Source organism: Pelodiscus sinensis, chromosome 11 (genome assembly GCF_049634645.1).
Source record: "Pelodiscus sinensis isolate JC-2024 chromosome 11, ASM4963464v1, whole genome shotgun sequence".
In the NCBI taxonomy this organism is placed as follows: Eukaryota; Metazoa; Chordata; order Testudines; family Trionychidae; genus Pelodiscus; species Pelodiscus sinensis.
The window spans coordinates 8,111,009-8,134,047 of record NC_134721.1 but is presented as its reverse complement, the minus strand read 5'-3'; positions in this window follow the sequence as shown (position 1 = coordinate 8,134,047).

Below are 23,039 nucleotides of genomic sequence, written 5' to 3'. Positions count from 1 at the left end.
CCTGAGAGGCATCTCAGGCCAGAGCCAGACCTACTCTGCCTGACTTGGGAGATCTGACTGCCCTTCTCGCATGGAAGTGAGGTGGCTGAGGTCAACCCATCAGTCTTGAGACTTACAGTTGTACCATTGTTGTAGCATTGTAGCTTGGGGATCAGGGCCTTCCTGCCACAGTGGGGCTTTCGAGTGTTGCTACCCTATAAATAATAATAAAAAGTTGGGCTGCCCAAAGTGCCTAAGGATATATCAAGGCTGTGATAGAAAGACAGCTGGTCCCCGAGTTACAAACGGTCGATTTACGACCATTCGCGTTTACAACCAAACCTTCCATTAAGCGGTCGTAAAGGCAGTCCCTCAGTTATGAACGCGACCGCGCTTATGAACAGTGCAGTCACAATGTAACTCAATGGGGTCCAACTTACGAACATTTCAAGTTACAGCCAAGTGTTTGGTCCATAACCCGTTCGTAACTTGGGGACCGGCTGTAACAACTTGAGTTAAAACCTGTAGGGGAACCTGCCTAACTGAGTTAAAGGCTGAGGTTTTGGGTCTTCCTTGCCAATTATCCCAAATTAAGAACATTCCTTTTGTTTTCAGTGAAGAAGTGCTTTTGAAAATCCCACCCAACGTTTTTAAACGGCTTTGTATGATTTAATACTCTTAGTGCAGTTACAGCATAGCGTGTGCCCATTCCCGCTTTTACTCCTTTGGATGGAAATTCACATCGGTAATAGTTTAGAACAACAGCCTCCCCAACCCGCGAGAGCCATTTTGCATTTTATAAAGCCCTATAGCTCTTATTATTGCTATGGAGACAAAGTCACACACAAGAAAAAAATTAATTACTGTCAGAACACTTCAGGGGCTGTTCTACCTCAGTGCCTATGTGTGAGTCACTCCTGTTCATACTAATGGAAATTCTCTGCACTTGAAAGGACAAGAGCTTCAGATAAAAGTACAGCACGTGACACACGAGGATAGTCAATGAAATCTTGCCAGAGAAATTACTGTGGGCTACACTGAGCTTCTAGGGTAAGTGACGATACTCGGATGTACCAGTGTAGGAGGGAATTTTGCTCCTGCCGAGAAGGCCGGTATGACATCCCTTAATTGGTTGCCGGTTACTTCCCATTTCAGGTTGGTTCAGCTGTGTTGAATGCCACACCTAGGATGTGTCTAAACTACATGGCTCCATCGATGGAGCCATGTAGATTAGGCTGATTGGCAAAGGGAAATGAAGCCGAGATTTAAATGATCGCGGCTTCATTTACATTTACATGGCTGCCGCGCTGAGCCGAAAAACAGCTGATCAGCTGTTTGTCGGCTCGCGCGCTAGTCTGGACGCTCCCGCGCCGACCTGAAAGCCCTTTATCGACCTCCCCGTTATGCCTCGTAGAATGAGGTTTACCAGGGAGGTCGATAAAGGGCTTTCATGTCGGCAGGAGAGTGTCCAGACTGCCCCGATCTGCCGACAAACAGCGGATCGGCAGAGTAGGGCAGCCATTTAAATTTAAATGAAGCCACGATTATTTAAATCGTGGCTTCATTTCCCTTTGCTGAACAAACAAATCTACATGGCTCCGTCGATGGAGCCATGTAGTCTAGACGTACCCCTAGTGTGGGGGGTAGGGTGGCAAGACTCTGGCAACTCCATCCATTACCACCTTCCTGCCTATCTGGTCAGCGGGTAGAGAGGGAGGCAGAAAAAATCAGGCATGCACTCCCTGCGCGTGTGTGTGTTTGTGTGTGTGTGTGATTAAACACATTTAACTAACACATTGCTCTGCTGAGCCAGTACAGTACAGAATCCGTCACTAGCACTGCACTGTGACTTCTTCAGTACAGGATCTGTCACTAGCACTGCACTGTGTCTTCTTCAGTACAGGATCTGTCACTAGCACTGCACTGTGACTTCTTCATTTAGCGTAGAGTGAATAGAAAGTGTTCAATTCATCAATGGGAATAGCCTTGAACTTGATTCCTCCCCATCTCAGACATACTGGCAGAAAGGTGTCTTGCCACTAAAGTGCTGGTCATTTTAACAGCAGAACAACAAGGCCTTCAAGGTCCTCTCATGAGAGGCTTCTTTCATTATAGGCTTTGGCGGTACCATGCTCACACGTGAGTTACATGATGCTGTTGACTTCAACAAGGTGGCATCAGGTACTGGAAGGCAGAATGTGACCTATTGACAGTGTCTGGGACTGATTATCCCACTGTGCTTTGGTTTATGATGTGGGGAAAAATCAGCAACCTTCCTCCCTGGCCCCCTAGACCCTTCTTTTATTAACTGCATAGAAGACATGATGTTCTCTGTCATTGCTGGTTGAACAAGGAGAAGGAGTGTCCACTCTGAATCTGAAGAGAATACCTTACAAAAATGTTATCTGATGTGAGAATGTCTCCTTGCTCACAGACTCCACCTGTAAAGAAAGGGTTTGGCCTGCCCTGGGCATGGATAAAAGATGCCCAAAAGCTGGAGCTGTTCTATAACACAGATGGTGAAGCGGTGCAAATATGGAATTCAGATCACGTTCAAAACTTCAAATAGGACTTCAGAAAATTCTGGGTATTTACCTTCTAAAATGCAATGGGATAACCCTGTGAACCTTTCTTATAAGGTTTTTGTGTAGATATAGATATAGCTATATGAATGTTGTAGTTATTCCCTTACGGTAGTCAAATGCAAATCATTGCGAAAGCGATGCAAATTCTTGCAGTGCTGCTTTGCAAGATTTTTTTTAGTACGTTAAAATTAAAGCAACGCAGAAGCAAGCATATCCCTCAAAACAAGAATGCCTACCTGAAAATGCCAAATACCCACCTGATCTCTTGACATACAAACCGAAGATGACAGCTGCACTGTCAAAATACAGATCTATCAAATTCATCATGTAAATGTACCCACAGATGTTTTCCAATGGTGATCTAAAGGGAAACAAACATTTTAACTTACAGAGTAACCTTGTAAACAGGAACTTTTTACAAAAGACTGGGATTAACAATTTATGAATTGTAACAGGATCGTGCAGAAAAGGCTACTTAGCATTGATTTTTGGCTGCGAATGACAACAAAGCCAGTCTCTCTGTTCCCATGATACAGTGCACTGTTCTAATGTCTGTGTAAAGATTCATAGGCTATTTGCATGAAGCCATGTCAGATGCTGCATCTTTCATGTTTTTCATTTCATAGTTGCTGTCTCCTCACAAAAAGCATTAGATTTTCTTATTAACACTCTTTTCCCTTTCATGGAATCAGAGCCAATCTCGGAATTACTTTAGCACACAGAATTTTACGCTGAGGAACGGCTCTGTAATTAGGCATGCATTGAGTTTCATAGTTAAAGCAGGGATTACATTTCTTTTCTCATGGATGAATAATTTAGTACAGCCTCCCTAGATTTATAGCACTTGCCCTTTTGTGAAGAGAAGGAACTTTGTGAGAAGTAAACTTGTTAATTAGATTATAAATAATTGTTATCACATGGGAACTTTAAAAAATGTCCGAAGTGAGTTTAATAGATTTTTGGGTTCTTCTAGCTAAAACCAATCCACTCAGAACCCTTAATTCTACGGATTTAAAAATGAACCCCCTTTGGACGGTAGCATCATCAGAGGTAGAGGCCCCCTTTTAAATTTGTTCATTAGATAATGTTTGGATCCATTGATAGGCTGTGATGGGGCTCTAGCTCTCCCGAGCACCCCTTTGTGACAGAGGGCGTGTCCACAACTTCTCCTCCTGACTGGCTCTGGGAGGGAAGGTGTCCCAGATGGTTTTTCTGGTTGGTTTGCCTGGGACTAGGCTTTTTTAAATTCTCCTTTGGTAGCTGCTGAAGGTTGGGGGGGACCCAGGCCTACCCACTCCTCTAGGTCCTGGCTCAGGGACCCTGTAAGTAACAGTTGCCCACTGTCACTGCTACCTTGCTCCCTTGGACCACTTCCCCAAGAAGCTGCTCTGTCCAGCCCTCTCTCTCTCAGGACTTTGAGGTCAGGTTCTTACTGCACCCTGTCCAGAGTTCTGCAACTTACTTGTAGTTTATCAATGCCGGTCTTTAGCTGCCAGACTGGGTTTCAGCCAGGTCTGGAGTCCAACTTCCACTCAGAGCTGTCCCAAGGTGCCGCTGTCCTCCCAGTCAATACCTAGGTGTGACTGGCTTGAGCTCCAGTGAGGAACTGCAAGGGCCTGGCTCAGCAATTTTTTATACCAGCTTGCTGGGCCCTGATTGCCTGCATGAGAAGCAGCCACTTTAGTCTGCCTGGAGGACCTATCTTTTGCTCTTCTTCCTTGGGCAGGGTGCAGCAAGGCCTTCAGCTGGATTTATCATAGCTCTTTCTGTCTACACAGCAATCTCTGCCCTCCAATATACTTGGGTACGTCTACACTACAATGTTAATTCGAACTAACTTAGTTCGAATTAGTTAATTCGAACTAAGCTAATTCGAACTAACGCGTCTAGAACTAAAACCTAGTTCGAATTAGCGTTTTGCTAATTCGAACTAGCAAGTCCACATTTAGTGGACCCTGAACAGGGCTTAAGGATGGCCGGAAGCAGTGCCGGCCGGGCATCAGAGGAGGACTTAGAGCGTGGAGATGCTGTCTCAGGCTAGCCAAGGGCTGCGCTTAAAGGGTCCCGACCACCACCCCGGACAGACAGTTCTAAGGGGTGCCCCGCTTGCAAAGCAGTCCTGGCTTGGATTGCCCGGAGTACCCACACTGGGCACATCACAGCACTCGGCCATCAGACCGGCTGCACTTGCCGCAGGCTGCCATTGGGGAGAGGGGGCAATCGGGGGGCTGCAGGAGAGCTTCCACCCCCAGAAGCCCGCAGAGCCAGCACAGTCCTCCCCATCGGGGGCTTGTACCCCATTCCTCCCTCACCTCCTTCCACTTACCCTTCCCTAGCCCCTTTTCTTATTGATGTACAAAATAAAAATAACGTTTCTTCCAACATTGACTCTGTCTTTATTGAACAAAACTGGGGGAGACTGGGAAAAGGAGGTGGGAGAGGGGAAGAGAAAGGCTGGGAGAGGGGAGGGCAACTAACATGATCAGGGGTTGGGAACAGGTCCCAGATGAAGAGAGGCTACAGAGACTGGGACTGTTCAGCTTAGAAAAGAGGAGACGGAGGGGGGACAGGATAGAGGTCTCTAAAAGCAGGGGTTGGGTGGAGAGGGTGCATACAGAAAAGTTCTTCCTGAGTTCCCATAAAGAAGGACTAGAGGACACCAAAGGAAAGGAATGGGTAGCAGGCTTGAAACTAGTAAGAGAAAGTTGTTGTTCTTCCCAAAGCAAAGAGTCAACCTGTGGAACTCCTTGCTGCAGGAGGCTGTGAAGGCTACAACTAGAACAGAGTTTAAAGGGAAGTGAGATCAAGTCATGGAGGTTGGGTCCATGGAGTGGTCTTAGCCAGGGGGTAGGAGTGGTGTCCCTGCCCAAAGTTTGTGGAAGGCTGGAGAGGGATGGCACGAGACAAATGGCTTGGTCACTGTCTTCGGTCCATCCCCTCCAGGGTCCCTAGGGTTGGCCGCTGTCGGCAGACAGGCTACTGGGCTAGATGGACCTTTGGTCTGACCCAGGACGGCCATTGTAAGCTCAGGGCTCAGGGTCGGGGGTCTCAGTGGACCCCCTTGATTTTCATGCACACCTGCTCCTGGGTGGCCAGGCTGGTAGCTCTCCTGCCCTAGACGGCCACTTTCCTGTGCCTAGTGCGGAGATCGTGGACAAGGTCCACGATGTCCGCACTAGCCCAGGAAGGTGCCCGCCTCTTGCGGTCCAGGGCAAGCTCCCGGGAGCCGCCAGCATGGTCCCGGGAAGAGGGGGTGGGCTGGGGGACATCGGGTGGGTGGCTCTGTGCCGTACCAGGTGCAGGGTCTGCTGGCTGGGTGCTGGCAGGCTTGCACCTGGCACGGGCACCGTAGCCAGCCCGTGCCCCTTTAAGGGGTCCGGGGCCGGGAGGGGGGCATAGAGTTTCCCTGGTGTTGGCCAGAGTGTCCACCAGGGAAACCTGGGGAGGGCTAGCCTCCCACTAGTTCGAATTAAGGGGCTACACACCCCTTAATTCGAACTAGTAAGTTCGAACTAGGCTTAATCCTCGTAAAATGAGGTTTTCCTAGTTCGAACTAAGCGCTCCGCTAGTTCGATTCAAATTCGAACTAGCGGAGCGCTAGTGTAGCGGCTATGAATGTTAGTTCGAACTAACGTCCATTAGTTCGAACTAACATTGTAGTGTAGACATACCCTTGATCTCAGATGGAGGTCCCAGGATCTCAGCTTTCATTTAAAACCAGCACAAGATGTTTCTGGCCTACATGGCTGTGAAGAGAACTCTGTAAATGTGAACAGACTGGAACTAGAGCAGTGTTGTCTGCCTCTTTTGCCTTTCTCCCTTCGGGTACGTCTAAACTACATGCCTCTGTCGGCAGAGGCATGTAGATTTGTTTGTTCAGCAAAGGTAAATGAAGCCGCGATTTAAATGATCGCGGCTTCATTTACATTTACATGGCTGCCGCGCTGAGCCAACAAACAGCTGATCAGCTGTTTGTCGGCTCACCGCTAGTCTGGATGTTCCCCCTGTCGACATCAAAGCCCTTTGTTGGCAGCCCCGGTAAACCTCATTCCACGAGGAATAACAGGGCTGCCGACAAAGGCTTTGATGTCGACAGGGGGAACGTCCAGACTAGCGGCGAGCCGACAAACAGCTGATCAGCTGTTTGTCGGCTCAGCGCGGCAGCCATGTAAATGTAAATGAAGCCGCGATCATTTAAATCGCGGCTTCATTTGCCTTTGCTGATCTGTCTAATCTACATGCCTCTGCCGACAGAGGCATGTAGTCTAGACACAACCTTCATGCTGTGCCCCTATAACTGGTTACGCCCCAGGACTTTCCCTATCACAGCTGGTTATCTTCTATGGATCCCACACCCAGCAGTTTAGCCCTAGGGCCAAAACATCCCCCCTTTATTATCCCCACTCACTCACTGAGCCTAGAACAATGAAGAACTGTGGGAGGTGATTGGCTTTGTGATCCATCTGTAAGAGATGAGTAAGGATATGCAGATGGGCTGAGGCCAAGTCTACATACCCCAAAACAAATGCTCCAGAGATCAATCTGCCGGGGTTCAATTTAGTGGGTCTAGTAAGGACCTGCTAAATCAACTGCTGATGGCACCACCATCGATCTTGGTATGACACAGAGTCAGGAAGAGTAAGGAAAGTTGATGGGAGAGTTTCTCTCATCAGCCTCCCATAGTGGTGATGCTGCAGAAATTCAGCTGTTGATACGTTGACTCTAGCTGTGCTATTCTCATAGCTGGATTTGCCTATCTTATGTCTACTTTCTTGTGTAGTGTGAACCTGGCCCGAGGGAGGAAGGGGATTTTGGTGGAGGGCAATAGCACTGTGTAGCAGACCTGTACTGAGGGAGGAGTTGAGTGACTGGGTGCTGAGACAAAAGCATTTTATAGGCACAGTGCACGAAGGCAGGCCTACAGCCTCAGTCACCCCACATCCCTGATTGCCCCCTTCTCCCATCCACTCTTCAGCATACTGGGGACAGCACAGGAATGTGTGTGTGGGAGAGGTGAGCAGAGATGTTCAGGTACTGGGTGAGTGAAATGGAAGCTGTAGAAACATACAAAAGTTTACTGATGGCCAGATGCAAAATAGATATCTTAACACTTGAGGGGCACTCCTTAGCCTGTGGCGTTGGGGTCAAGCATGGCCACAATAGCAGCAGCATCTCCTCCACCTGCCTGTCTCTGGAGGGGAATCCCAGGATGTAACGGGCTCGGGGTCTGGACTGCATTCTCCCTCGTGGCGTGGTGCCTTGCGTCAGAATTCAGCAAAGTTGGCTGGGAAGCAGAGGCAGGCTGAACTATGGCCCAGGCTGCACCCATTCTGTGAATGAGAAACTTAATTTTCCAGGTCTGTCTGTCCTCTTGCTGGAACCCTGAATACACTGTAAATAAAAGGAGCACAGGTCCTCAACACATCTCGAAGTCTAAGGCCTCTTTCAGAGCCTTTTACATGGGTTTAGTTAACAGCTCGGATGGGGCCGTTTCACTCCATCAAGTCAATCCAGAGACTGCCCCTCTCTTATAGAGGGATGTCGGTTCATGGATCTAAGCTGTAGGTGGTTAGTTTACCAATTCTGCCGTTCATTGAATCACTAGAGGTGCATTGATGAGAGAGACCTTCTGGCCTCATTCCAAGCCGTTAATGTCCATTGTATCAAGAATATTTCATGGCAGCTTTAAGTTCCTGGATCATTGATATATTCCATAGATATTTGGAACAAAGTTCTGTCAGATGAACTCTACAATTGAGTCAAGCCAAATTATCCACACTCTCCCCTGATTGTTTCCCTGGGCATGCGCTTCAGGCATAGATCATTGGCTGTGTTAAATAGGCATGACTGCATTGGGTGTAGTCAGTCCACATCTGCAATAAGAATGCTTTTTATTCACTGTTCAGATGTCTCTTTGTCTTTGTTCCAGATATCCACATTTTTCTGCTCTCCAGTATGACACGGTTGCTAGTTACGTTTTTTTTTTAATTCTGTGAGGGGAAAATATCACCAGAACCCCCTCAATTCTATTTTTAAAGTAACCATAGGTTTTAAAACTGGCCAAAATACAGAGTTTTTGTGAGGCCGTCAACTATTTTCAGATCGTGTCTAGCTTTGTGATGGCATTTCAGAAATTAGCTTATTTTAATCATGGTTCATTTTGTTGCACTAAGTCTCCACGTAGCAACTGTGATCCCACAGGACCAAGGCTATGCTGTAGCCAAAGAGATGCAGGTTTCTAATCAGCGTCATATAGAGAAATGGAACAGAGAGTTTCATCAATAAGGATGCCTCACCTAAGTGTAATGCTGGATTTTTTTCCTCCTAAGATAGTCAGAGTCCCGTGCTTGAGACTGAGTTTGAGATGAGGTTGTGTGGCTTGTTTGTATAGTTAAAATTACAAACCCTCTGAAAATTACAAGATGATTAAATAAAGGGAACCAACCCCTTAAATACAGCAAATAATGTATTAATAATGCCACAATTATACTTTCTATTGGATGACCTCCGACTGCTTTCTAAGCATTAATTAAGCCAAGCAACACCCTGTGAAGTAGGGAATTATTATTATCCTAATTTTACAGGTGGAGAAACTGAGAGACAGATGTTTGCCCCAGGTCACAAAACAATCTGCGGCGACAACCACCAGATCTCTTGAGTCCTAGTTCCTTTCTTTCCCCTTAATACTTCCCAAATGTAAACGCTGCATGAATGATCATGCGTGTAGGATTTCAATGAATGTTTATAAGCAACTGGATTCTTTCTTTTATTGCTCATGATAGCCAAAGAACTTAAAAGCCTCTTGAATGCTACTATGGCAGAGTGAAGATGAATGGATAGAAACTCCTGACTTTTATAAATAATGCCTTTTCCTATTGTAATATAGTAAAAAGAACGCACAATGGAGAAAACCATTCAGAAGTGTGTCTGAGTCTTAGAAACAGTTGTTGAGGCATTATAACAAATTAAATGTCCCTTCAAGGCTTGCCCGCTTTTTGTCTGTTGAATTCATAACTGGTATCAGTGTGACCTGGGTATCTTGAAAGTACAGCATAAGTCAGGCTGCTAAGTCACTGATATTGCTCTATTGTGCCCATTTCCTGAATCCTCACATCCGGTCACTGTGTCGCTAATAGGATTTTGGTTTATGACACTGTGAAAGTTTTAGATTTTACACCCTGCAGTGTGGCTAGTGCAACATAATTTATGCTATTGCGCTCTATTTCATTACAGTGAAATAATCCTATTCTCACCTTCTGAAGGTCTGATTTGTGTCTGTGGTCATGGGGTGCTTATCGGGTAGATTAGCCCTTACCAGCTAGCCTAGGAGTAGAGTCTAGGTCACAAGGAGGAGTTTTTTCTGCTCCTTCCAATTGCTACTGTCCCTAACCCAGTGGTGGGTTAGCTGCCTGGCTGATGCATTGGAATAAGGGGCAGAGCCAAAATTCCCCCCATGCTGCTCTCATTTGCATGGCAGGGAAGTCCTATTCTCCCCAAAATGCCTGCCGTGGAGAAGGCAGACCATACTGGGCAGGATCTTAGCACCCTTTATAGCCCTGCATAGCCACAATCTGTCCCTCAATTTGCTTGATATTCTGGTGTTTCAATTTGCTTGATACTCTGCTTGATATTGCGGAGCTGTTCACAGGAGGTTAATACACATTTCAGATGTGTTCAGCTACCAGGAACCTTTGTTCCCATCTCTTGACTGAATAATCAAGGGGGGATGTGTTAAATGTGCACAATTTATTAAATTAGGAAACCTCCTCCTCTGAAAAACGTAGAGTCTCCCGAGCTGGAAAAGCCAAGGTGTGATTTCTTTCACGTTATCAGTTTTTTTTGCAATCGAAGGCTGAGTCTCTTCTCTAGCCCCGACGATCATTTTGCAAATCTTATGAAGTGATTGAACCCCATTAATGTCATATGTATATTAGCCACATGTGACTGTAATCACCATTATGAGTGTGCCCTGGGTGATGGTCCCAGGAGCTATTTTCATAGCAAATAATTACTGTCAGTTGCAATAGAATGTGATAACAGAATTGTTTTAAAGCTGGATTGCACTTGTCACTCTGTATTTCTAGTATGTCTTCCTGTTCTGCTAGCATGCCTGGGAGTGGAGGAAATGCTGCCAGTTGCCACTGTCTTAGGGTCCCGGGACCACAACCTATAGTTGTTGGTGAGCCTGGGTTCCCCCCAACCAATCCCCATGCCACAACAAAGTCTGCCCCTGAGAGGGGGAACCAGGACTACAAAGCTAAACGTACACAAATCCATGGGTCCGGACTTAATGCATCCGAGGGTACTGAGGGAGTTGGCAAATGTCATTAAGGAGCCTTTGGCCATTATCTTTGAAAAGTCGTGGAGATCGGGAGAAATCCCGGATGATTGGAAAAAGGCAAATGGAGTGCCCATCTTCAAAAAAGGGAAGAAGGACGATCCAGGAAACTATAGGCCGGTCAGTCTTACCTCGGTTCCTAGAAAAATCATGGAAGGGATCCTTAAGGAATCCATTTGAGGCACTTGGAAGAGAGGAAAGTGATTAGGAATAGTCAGCATGGATTCACTGACCAATCTGATTAACTTCTATGATGAGGTAACTGGCTCTGTGGACGTGGGAAAGGCAGTGGATGTGATATACCTTGACTTTGGCAAAGCTTTTGTTATGGTCTCCCACAATATTCTTGCCAGCAAGTTAAGGGAATGTGGATTAGATAAATGGATGGAAAGATGGATAGAAAGATGGCTAGAAGGCCAGGCCCAGTGGGTAGTGATCAATGGCTCAATGTCAGGATGGCAGTCAGTTTCTAGTGGAGTGCCCCAAGGTTCGGTTATAGGACCGGTTTTGTTCAATATCTTTATTAATGACCTGGATGAGGGGATGGATTGCACCCTCAGCAAGTTTGCGGATGACACTAAGCTAGGAGGAGAGGTAGATACGCTTGAGGGCAGAGAACGCATCCAGGGGGACTTAGACAAATTGGAGGATTGGGCCACAAGAAATCTGATGCGGTTCAACAAGGGCAAGTGCAGCGTCCTGCATGTGGGATGGAAGAATCCCAAGCATTTTTACAAGCTGGGGACCAACCAGTTAAGTAGTAGTTCTGCAGAAAAGGACCTGGGGGTTACAGTGGACGAGAAGCTGGATATGAGTCAACAGTGTGCCCTTGTAGCCAAGAAGGCTAATGGCATATTAGGTTGCATTAAGAGGAACATTGCCAACAGATCTAGAGATGTCATTATTCCCCTTTATTCGACTCTGTTGAGGCCACATTTGAAGTATTGTGTCCAGTTCTGGGCCCCCCACTACAAAAAGGATGTGGACGCATTGGAGAGAGTCCAGTGGAGGGCAACCGAAATGATTAGGTGGCTGGAGCATATGACTTATGAGGAGAGACTGAGGGAGTTGGGTCTGTTTAGTCTGCAGAAGCGAAGAGTGAGAGGGGATTTGATAGCAGCCTTCAACTTCCTGAAGGGAGGTTCCAAAGAGGATGGAGAGAGGCTGTTCTCAGTAGTGACAGATGGCAGAACAAGGAGCAATGGTCTCAAGTTGTGGTGGGAGAGGTCCAGGTTGGATATTAGGAAAAACTATTTCACTAGGAGGGTGGTGAAGCACTGGAATGGGTTACCTAGGGAAGTAGTGGAGTGTCCATCCCTATAGGTATTTAAGTCTCAGCTTGACAAAGCCCTGGCTGGGTTGATTTAGTGGGATTGGTCCTGCCTAGAGCAGGGGGCTGGACTTGATGACTTCTGAGGTCTCTTCCAGCTCTATGGTTCTATGATTCTATGATTCACTCCAAACTATGGGCTACCTTATGATGAGGATGGCTTGGCAGGCTGTGACCTTTGCCTCTAGTAAAGGGCCAGCGGTTGTGTGTGGGGTCACAGTGAGGCTCTGAGGCAAACACTGACCAATGGGAAGTGTAGGCCTCTCGGGGCCTGGCCAGAGCTTTGCCACAGCACCTAAACCCCTTTAAAGATCTGACCCTCGGTGCATAAATAACTTCTGAAAATGGGACGCAGGCATTTTTTGAAAGGTTGCACTCATTCACCCCCTGTTCCTCTTTGCCTTCCCCTTTTACAATCATTTTTCATTCTGGTCCTCACTTTGTCTGGTTTCAAATAAGCGTACATTGCTGCATCAAGAACTTGAGTTTGTACCGTTGAACACAGTGGGAGTTACACCACTGCTTTGCAGAAGAGCTGGATCAGACCAGAATTGCCTAACCTCCATGCTAGGGAAGTGTATGTGTTAACAAACCGATGAGCTGGGTGACATTTGCACCAAGCAGCAGTAGAAGAATGTGGTTTTTATTCCATAATGGCAACAATTGTCCCCTTCAAAAGCACTGTTTTCATACAGTTACATTGGAAGCAGTTATAGAAAATACATGACTATAATTTGGTATTCCTGCAGTAGTCTGGTTTTGTAATTAACTCGTTGGCATAAAAGTCATTATCTGATAACACCCAGGAATGGAGAAAATTTGTTGTCTAAGACAAGTAAAGAGGTACATGTTAGCAGCTTACCTTGAAACGAACACTTCTTTTGTTTCATGGAACAATGCGATAGCTCCGTGGGCAACTGAAATCAACCAGCATTGCTGTTGTGTTTCTAATTCTAGGCTTTACAGGTAATAAGTATTTGAGTTGAACGTGACACCATGCAGGCCTCCTGGTGCAAGGGAAAAAGCAAATGTTTTTAGGCGCAGCAGGTGCCGTCCCTAATCCTTTCTTAAAAAAGCCTGCCCCACACAGGCTCCACATGGGATGGATTGTACACAGATTAAAACTGACATCCCATGCAGTCACAACACCACTTTCCTTTCTTCTTATTAATGACCTGGAGCCCTAATGAAGAGGAGGGGCCTCCAGGCAGAATGGTGGTACAGGTGGGCAGAAATTACCGTGACGTGCCGGTGAGCTCCAGCCCTGAAGTTTACAGGACGAGGAACATAAGAACAGCCATACTGGGTCAGACCAGCAGTCCATCTAGCCCAGTATCCTGTCTGCCGACAGTGGTCAATACCAGATGCCCCAGAGGGAGGGAACACAACAGGGAATCCTCAGATGATCCCTCCTCTGTCACCCGCCTCCAGAGAAACAGAGGCTAGGGATACCATTCCTACCCATCCTGGCTAATAGACATTGATGGAACTAACCTCCATGAGTCTATCTAGCTCTTTTTTGAATCCTGTTAAAGTTCTAGCCTTCACCACATCCTCTGGCAAGGAGTTCCAAAGGTTGTGCGCTGAGTAAAGAAAAACTTCCTTTTGTTTGTTTTAAACCTGCTGCCTATTCATTTCATTTGGAAAGTGTTTGACCTAAGGTTCTTGCTGTGTTTGGGTATGTCTACACTACAGTGTTATTTTGAAATAGCTTATTTCGAAATAACGCATCTAGACACAAAATGTATTTCAAAATAGTGTTTTGCTATTTTGAAATAGCGCGTCCACACTGATCGGATGCTGAATGTCTAAACTGGTGGGTTCTTGCGCAAGAACTCTTGTGCAAGAACACGTCCACACTGCCATGTGCTTTTGCGCAAAAGCATCCATGGCAGTGTGGACACTGTCTTGCACAAGAAAGCTCTGATGGCCATTTTAGCCGTAGGGCTTTCTTGCACAAGAAACCCCTGCTGCGCATCCACACTGCCCTCTTGCACAAGAGCTCTTGCACAAGAGGGCTTACACTGGTTAGAAAAGAGTGTAGCTCTTGCGCAAGAAACCCTGTCTTACAATGCTATACTGTAAATCTTCTTGTGCAAGAGCAGGCAGGCAGTGTGGAAGCTCTGCAGGTTCTTGAGCAAGAACGGCCATTCTTGAGCAAGAACCTACCAGTGTAGACGTAGCCTTTAGTGCGGGCAGAGTTATACTGGTATAAATGTGTTCTTTGCCTGGGAAGGGAAAAATCAGCTTCTTTGTAAGACACCTTTTAACCATATAACTGTGTCCATAATGGTATGTGATTCCTCTTCCCAGAGGGGAATAAGTTAATCCGTGCAAACACATTTATACCAGTACTAGAGGGTGACTAAAAATGACCGCACATTTATCTTCCAAAATCATGTTTTCAACTAATCTCCTGCACCCAAACAGTGGCATTTGAATGCCAGGAGTTGGCAGTGCGAGGTAAGTGTATACCTTGATTGAAACTAGCCCGGCATGCAGCCTGTTGAAACATTCTGTTCAACCAAAAGCAGAAATAAAGGGTGAATCCATGACCCCAGTAAAGACAAAGCAAGTTTTGCCATTCCCATGGGTGGTCCCAATTTCACTGAAAGTCTGTGTCAGAGCTCCTCTTTTAAAGGCTCAGTGAGATCAGCCAATGGAGAGTGGAGGCAATTGGTGGCTGAAATAACTTATTTAGGGTGGTGGTAAATTCTTTGCCACGTACTGTCTTTAGATACAGATTGGCTGCCTCTCTAAAGGTGCGTCTACATAGCACCCTAAGCTCGAAATAAGATAAATTGCATATCTTATTTCGATTCTATTTTGAAATTTGAAATTTGGTGCTTTTACACAATGCCAAATTTTGAAATAACACCTTCTTTTGACACTTCAGAGGGTAGCCGAGTTGGTCTGTACAGGATAAACTTAAAAAACAACAAATGGTCTGGTAGCACTTTATAGACTAACAAAACATGTAGATGGTATCATGAGCTTTCGTGGGCACAGCCCACTTCTTCAGATGACTGGAGTTTTGAGTTTAGTTTAGACCCAAAATAAATAGATATCCCTTAACCTTTGTGACACTAGGGTTTACAGAGATGCTGAAATAGCGTGCCCATTATTTTGAAAAAATATTTTGAAATAATGGGCACCTTGTTGAGATGCGGGGAAGCTATTTCGGGATACTTCCAGTATCTGAAATAGCCGTGCACTGTAGACCTACCCTAGGAGGTATCATCTAATGGATCCAAAAACTACTAGCTCACATGTTGGAATCGCTGGGTAAAATCCTGTGCTGTATGATTCGGAAGGTCAGACTGATTAATCGTAAAGTCTTAAAAATCTCTGAATCGTTTAAGTCCCATTGTGGTGCCTTAACGCAAGGATCATCCTTCATCGCTGAACTTGGCCACAGCTGAAAGATACGTAGATCTTGAGGGTTTGGTTCAGGGCTGCCCCAGCAATAACATGAGCTACACAAATGATTCCATTTCCCAACAGTGAAAGAGCCTTGTTAACATTTCTACTGAGTTCGCTAGAAGATTTGCTCCGTGTTGCTCGGGTCCTTAACTCAAATAATTTTTGTTTTTCTTCAGTAAAATCATTGCTCTGGAGTGGGGCCGTGAGGGTTTCAGTGTGCAGGCTGCCCTGGGGACCTCTCTGACAGCAGCAGCTTGGGGCCAGGTGAGAAGCATCTCTACAGGGCTGCTGCAGCTCCAACAGGTATAGCCAGGGGGAGAGTGCATGTCCCCCAGCTGGGGCAGGTCCAGGTTCATCTGCCCTCTGCACTCCCCAGCTAGTTTGAGGAATGGAGTAAACTGTGCACTTTCCCCTCGCTCCTTGAAGAAGGGGACTTGCCTGTAATGTTCCTGTACAAAAGGGGGTGGAAGCTGCAACCCTCCACCCTCTCTAAAAGACATGTTGGGGGCAGGCATCTTCTGGCTGGGGCATTCCTGATTGGGGTGAAGGTGTCTTTTCTGTATGGCTTTATGCATCCCTGGGGGGAGAGGAGCTTCAGTCCCCACCCCCAGCCAAACCTTTACCTTCCTTTAAGTTATGATACGAGGAAGCTGCAAACCAAATTTAGTGGTCCTAGCTCTTACCATTTGGATGAATTCTTGAACAAATAAACAGGCAGAGAGACTTGCTCACAGACAAACGCTCTCAAATATATAGTAGATAACTGTGCAGACTAATAAGGCTATTTTAGTTAAAGAAAAATCATTCCGCTACCCAAAATTAATTCAATTAGTACAAAATCTGTGTGCAGACCAGGCAGAAATCCATTTTTGAAAATGGAATGTAGGCACTTTTGAAAAATGTCCCCATCGCATTTTATAAATGTAGGAAGCAGCAGCGGGCAGGCTATGTGGTTTTGGCATCATGCATATTGTGTAGGAATACATGAAACAATGTTAAATGGAAAAAAATCATGATTAAAGTAAGTTCAAAGGGGTAGGGAAACAAATGAATGCAGAGTTAAACACAAACCTGCAGTAAAAATAGGAAGTACATTGCAAACACAACCCCATTCTTAGCTTTCAGGTTTGGACAGTAATGAGTTGAAAACAAATTATTGCATAGACAGTTTCAGACATAAAATATATGAATCTGGCCAGAGCATGCTAACACACATAGATTTACAATCAGGTGCATTTAACTGCTGTTCCCCTTATTAATCTTGATTTACAAGCTCTCGCCTTTGAAACAAAGGTTGGGGAAAAAGAATCCATAGATGCATTGCTGGGATAATTCGCTTTCCCAAGAGACTTTCTATCGTAAGCTTTCACTCACATCCTTTGCTGAAAAGCCCTTCAACTGGTCTATCTAAGGGCACAATATGATAGATGCGAGCTATAGATGCCCCATGTCTATCTGGGCACCTTTTGCTTCGCTGATGCCTTGTATATTTCTGGGGTCTGTGTGGATTCATTCTAGAGCCACACAGATCGTGCCTGGCTTCCTGCTGAGTACCGGATGCCCGCAGAAGGAGAGGGATGCTGTGGAAAATGTAACAAGTGAGGACTAGTAATGATTGAGTGCCACCGCCTCATGTGACAGCAGGTTTCTGAAAATCCCAGGGGCAAAATGTGCCAGATTTTCAAAGCTCCTACTGACCCTGTCCTTAGTTTTGAAACTTTCCCAGGATATTCTCCAGACTTTGAGGGTTATTTAAAGCACACTGAACTCAACCACAGTTTTTTCCAGTGGGTTTTGATCAGGATGAAATTCCCTAAGCTCCACTGAAATCACACCCTTTGATGGCCACTTTAAACCAGATGGGGAAAGGCCGTCACAATTGGGACATGGGGGTACGTCTACACTACAGCGCTAGTTCGAACTAACTTAGTTCGAATTAGTTAATTCGAACTAAGCTAATTCGAACTAACGCATCTAGAACTAAAAACTAGTTCGAATTAGCGTTTTGTTAATTCGAACTAGCAAGTCCACATTGAGTGGACTCTGAACAGGGCTTAAGGATGGCCGGAAGCAGTGCCGGCAGGGCATAAGAGGAGGACTTAGAGCATGGAGATGCTGTCTCAGGCTAGCCGAGGGCTGCGCTTAAAGGGTCCCGACCCCCACCCTGGACAGACAGTTCTAAGGGGTGCCCCGCTTGCAAAGCAGTCCTGGGTTGGAGTGCCCGGACTACCCACACTGGGCACATCACACCACTCGGCCATCAGCCCGGCTGCACTTGCCGCAGGCTGCCATCTGGGGAGAGGGGGCAATTGGGGGGCTGCAGGAGAGCTTCCACCCCCAGAAGCCCGCAGAGCCAGCTCAGTCGTCCCCATCGGGGGCTCGTACCCCATTCCTCCCTCACCTCCTTCCACTTACCCTTCCCTAGCCCCCCTTCTTATTGATGTACAAAATAAAGATAACGTTTCTTCCAACATTGACTCTGTCTTTATTGAACAAAACTGGGGGAGACTGGGAAAAGGAGGTGGGAGAGGGGAAGAGAAAGGCTGGGAGAAGGGAGGGCAACTAACATGATCAGGGGTTGGGAACAGGTCCCATATGAAGAAAGGCTACAGAGACTGGGACTGTTCAGCTTAGAAAAGAGGAGACGGAGGGGGGACAGGATAGAGGTCTCTAAAAGCAGGGGTTGGGTGGAGAGGGTGCATACAGAAAAGTTCTTCCTGAGTTCCCATAAAGAAGGACTAGAGGACACCAAAGGAAAGGAATGGGTAGCAGGCTTGAAACTAGTAAGAGAAAGTTGTTGTTCTTACCAAAGCAAATAGTCAACCTGTGGAACTCCTTGCTGCAGGAGGCTGTGAAGGCTACAACTAGAACAGAGTTTAAAGGGAAGTGAGATCAAGTCATGGAGGTTGGGTCCATGGAGTGGTATTAGCCAGGGGGTAGGAGTGGTGTCCCTGCCCAAAGTTTGTGGAAGGCTGGAGAGGGATGGCACGAGACAAATGGCTTGGTCACTGTCTTCGGTCCATCCCCTCCAGGGTCCCTAGGGTTGGCCGCTGTCGGCAGACAGGCTACTGGGCTAGATGGACCTTTGGTCTGACCCAGGACGGCCATTGTAAGCTCAGGGCTCAGGGTCGGGGGTCTCAGTGGACCCCCTTGATTTTCATGCACACCTGCTCCTGGGTGGCCAGGCTGGCAGCTCTCCTGCCCTAGACGGCCACTTTCCTGTGCCTAGTGCGGAGATCGTGGACGAGGTCCACAATGTCCGCACTAGCCCAGGAAGGTGCCCGCCTCTTGCGGTCCAGGGCAAGCTCCCGGGAGCCGCCAGCCTGGTCCCGGCAAGAGGGGGTGGGCTGGAGGGCATCGGGTGGGTGGCTCTGTGCTGTGCCAGGTGCAGGGTCTGCTAGCTGGGTGCTGGCAGGCTTGCACCTGGCACGGGCACCGTAGCCAGCCCGTGCCCCTTTAAGGGGTCCGGGGCCGGGAGGGTGGCATAGAGTTTGCCTGGTGTTGGCCAGAGTGGCCACCAGGGAAACCTGGGAAGCCTTAGCCTCCCACTAGTTCGAACTAAAGGGCTACACAGACCATAGATCGAACTAGCTAGTTCGAACTAGGCGTTAGTCCTCGTAAAATGAGGTTTACCTAGTTCGAACTAAGCGCTCCGTTAGTTCGAATTAAGTTCGAACTAACGGAGCGCTAGTGTAGCGCCTAGGAAAGTTAGTTCGAACTAACGTCCGTTAGTTCGAACTAACTTTGTAGTGTAGACATACCCTGGGAGATTGAACCCAGTGGCTGAAGCAAGAGCTAGGAACTGGAGCCATGGGTCAGAACTAGAGTCAAGAACCTGGAGTTGAGCCTGGGGCAGAGCTGGAGTGAGGAACGAGGAGTTGAACTGGAAGTCAGAGCCACTCAGGAGTGAGCAGGGGCTGGGGTGGGCTGGAGTAAGGCTGGAAACAAGGCAGAGACTGGAGTGATCACAGCTGCACACTTAAGTGTTGAGCAATCAGCAACCTGCTGCTGGATTTCAAAGCAGGCCTCTGGCTTCCTTCAGCCAGTCAGGCAGGCCAGTAATAGGGCCATCCTACCACAACCCAGCTGAACTCATTACTCTGCCTGTCAGCTGGTCTGGTATCATTACATCGCGAGCCCCAGGGATGGTGGAAGTCCAGGAGAACTACATTCTTTCCACACAAAATAACATAAGAATTAGGGGGTCACCAAATGAAATTAATAGGTGGCAGGCTTAAAAGGAAGGTTTTTTTTTTTTTTTCAAGCAGCGCACAGTCAGTCTGTGGAACTCTTTGTTAGAGGATGTTGTGAAGACCAGGACATTAACAGGGTTCAAAAAAGAACTAGACATATTCATGGAGGATAGGCCCATCAATACTTCTTAGCCAGAATGGGTAGGAATGGTGTCCCTAGCTTCTGTTTGTCTGAGGCTGAAAATGGGTGACAGGAGAGGGATCACTTGATGATTAACTGTTTCTGTTCGCTCCTTCTGTAGCATCTGGCATTGGTCACGGTCAGAAGACAGGAGACTGGGCTAGATGGTCCTTTGGTCTGACCTAGTAGGGCCGTTCTTATTTTCTTATGTAAAATAATTGACTATTTTCATTGGACAACAGTGAGAAAAATTAACCTTTCAGTGTTCTAGTATTTTACACAGGAATGGTGCATGCCATCCTGGATGTACTTTTGTCAGTACACCCGTGTCCCAGTCTATGGGGTTGAGGCGGCATCTTTTCCCACACAAACTCACTCAGATTCCCTCGATGTTCCTCATCGGGAGCAGGCGAATGCTAGTCCGGCAGCCCCTCCCCTGGGTCCTCCACGCACCCTCTTATTTAGACTGTGCCCAGTCCTATCCCTGCACCCAATATCCATACGGTCCCCCCTGGTTAATTACAGCTGATGCTTACCTCCACCGACTGGGGAGGGTAGGGAGACCTGGGCCTTCCCCCAGTCCGGGTCTTGGCCCAGGACCTAAGAGCAGAGATAATGATCTTCTGCTTGGTTGGTGGGGCTGTAGCCCGCAACTCACCAGTCCCTGGGTTCCCTTTATCCCGTCCTGGGTCACTTCCTACCCTTCAGTCAGGTCCTTGCACCACGTCTGGTTGATGTATTTATGCTGCTGCCGGTCTCGCTCTAGTGGCACCGACGCCGCTTCTCATTGCCCAGCGCCCTTCTCCTGCCCCGCCAGGCATCTCTTGCCGCATCAGCCACGGGCAAGTCCCTCTTGCCTTGCACAGCGTCTCTCGCTGCCGACCACGGGAGAGCTCCTGCTGCCCTGCTGGGCATCTCTCTTCCTGCCGACCATGGAAGAGCTACTGCTGCCCCGCTGGGCGTCTTTTCCCCGCGCCTTGAGGCAGGCCGGCTTTTTGAAACTAGCGCCTTTTTCCTCCGGACGCCCGTGCATGCGCTGTTCCCCCACCAGCCAGGTAGTGATGGATGCTTCTGCGCTTGCACCAGCAGCGACGCACGAGCAAGTGCCGCAGAGGGGCCGTAGTCCGGCCGCAGAGCACCTCCACTCTCCCCACAGCCGTGTGGGGTTCAGCCAGCTCTGGCCCCCCTGAGCCCAACACCCTGTCACAACCTGGTATGGGCAAGTGATAAAATACCAGGCCTACCTGATTATCACAAACCTCTACTTGTATAACAGAAGGAATTAAAAAGTGTTTCTTATGGGGCCGTGTGACCTGACTCTGTGTGGGCTGCACAACTTCCTAACAAATGAGAAGCCCGAGTGTGGTAGAGGACATGCTCATACATGTTCTGTTGACCTTACCAATGAAGTATATTGACAGCTTCTCTTGGTTCTAGTGCCTGGCTTCGTGGTCTGGCTGAGCACACCCTGCTGGCTGTGATTCTGTTGTGGTATTACTGGAGGAGACGGCTCCTTTTGCCTCCTTTTTGTCAGTGACGGATTCCTGTAGATGATGTTCATGTGGCTGGAAGAAGGATTCTGAATACTTTCTGCACCATTGGTATTCTAGCTTTCTGCCTGTGAGCCTCCTTTGCCGTCGTTCATCTCTGCACCATCATAATCTTCATCTGTGTTGAGAGAGTCGATGACTTGGAACCAAGGTGTTGATGGCAGTGGAGATCATGAGACTATTGAACTAACTTATTGTCCCCTTGGACTTACATTTGCATAACTTGTTCTCTGAGGACCAGTTGAAAACTTAGGGAGTTCAGGAGTCTTCAGGAGTGGACTAGCTTAGGTTGTTCACTGACCTGGTGGGAAAGCTCTTATCTCTGCCTGGACTAGATGGTGGTTAGATCAGGAGAGTGGTATGTTGCTGATGTCTCCCTGAGCTGTATCACGTCTGAACGTTAGTGAATTAGGGCCAAATCCTGCAAACATTTACTCTGGAAACCTGTCTTTACCTGAATAACAAAGGATTATTCCTGAAGACAGGTACTGTAGTTATGATTACATAAGAATGGCCATACTGAGTCAGACCAAAGGTCCATCTAGCCCAGTATCCTATCTGCTGACATTGGCCAATGCCAGGTGCCTGAGATAATGAACACAACAAGAAATCCTTACATAATCCCTCTCCTGTCATCCATTTCCAGACAAACAGTGGCTAGGGACACCATTCCTAACCATCCTGACTAATAGCCATTGATGGACCTAACCTCCAGGAATTTATCTAGCTCTTTTTTGAACCTTGTTAAAGTCCTAGTCTTCACAAAACCCTCTGGCGAGGAGTTCCACACATTGACTGTACACTCCGTGAAGAAAAACTTCCTTTTGTTTGTTTTAAACCTGCTGCCTATTAATTTCTTTTGGTGACCCCTAGTTCTTATATTGTGAGAACAAGTAAATATTTTTTTTCTTATTCACTTTTTCTACACCAGTCATGATTTTATAGACCTCTATCATATCGCTGCTTCATCTCTTCTTTTCTAAGCTGAAAAGTCCCAGTCTTTTTAATCTCCCTTCATAGGGGACCCATTCCAAACCCCTAATAATTTTTGTTGACCTTTTCTGAACCTTTTCCAATGTCAATATATCTTTTTTGAGATGAGGCAACCACATCTGTACACAGTATTCAAGATATGGCCGCACCATGTTTTTACATAGTGGCAATAAGATATTCTCTGTCTCATTCGCTATCCCTTTTTATCCTAACGTTCTGTTTGCTTTTTTGACTGCCACTGCACACTAAATGGATGTTTTCAGAGAACTATCCACAATGATTCCAAGATCTCCCTCTTGAGTAGTTGTAGCTAAATTAGTCCTCATCATATTGTATGTATAGTTGGGATTATTTTTTCCAATGTACATTACTTTATATTTATCAACTTTATATCTCATTTGCCATTTTGTTCCCCAATCACTTAATCTGGTGAGATCTCTTTGGAGCTCTTCACAGCCTGCTTTGGT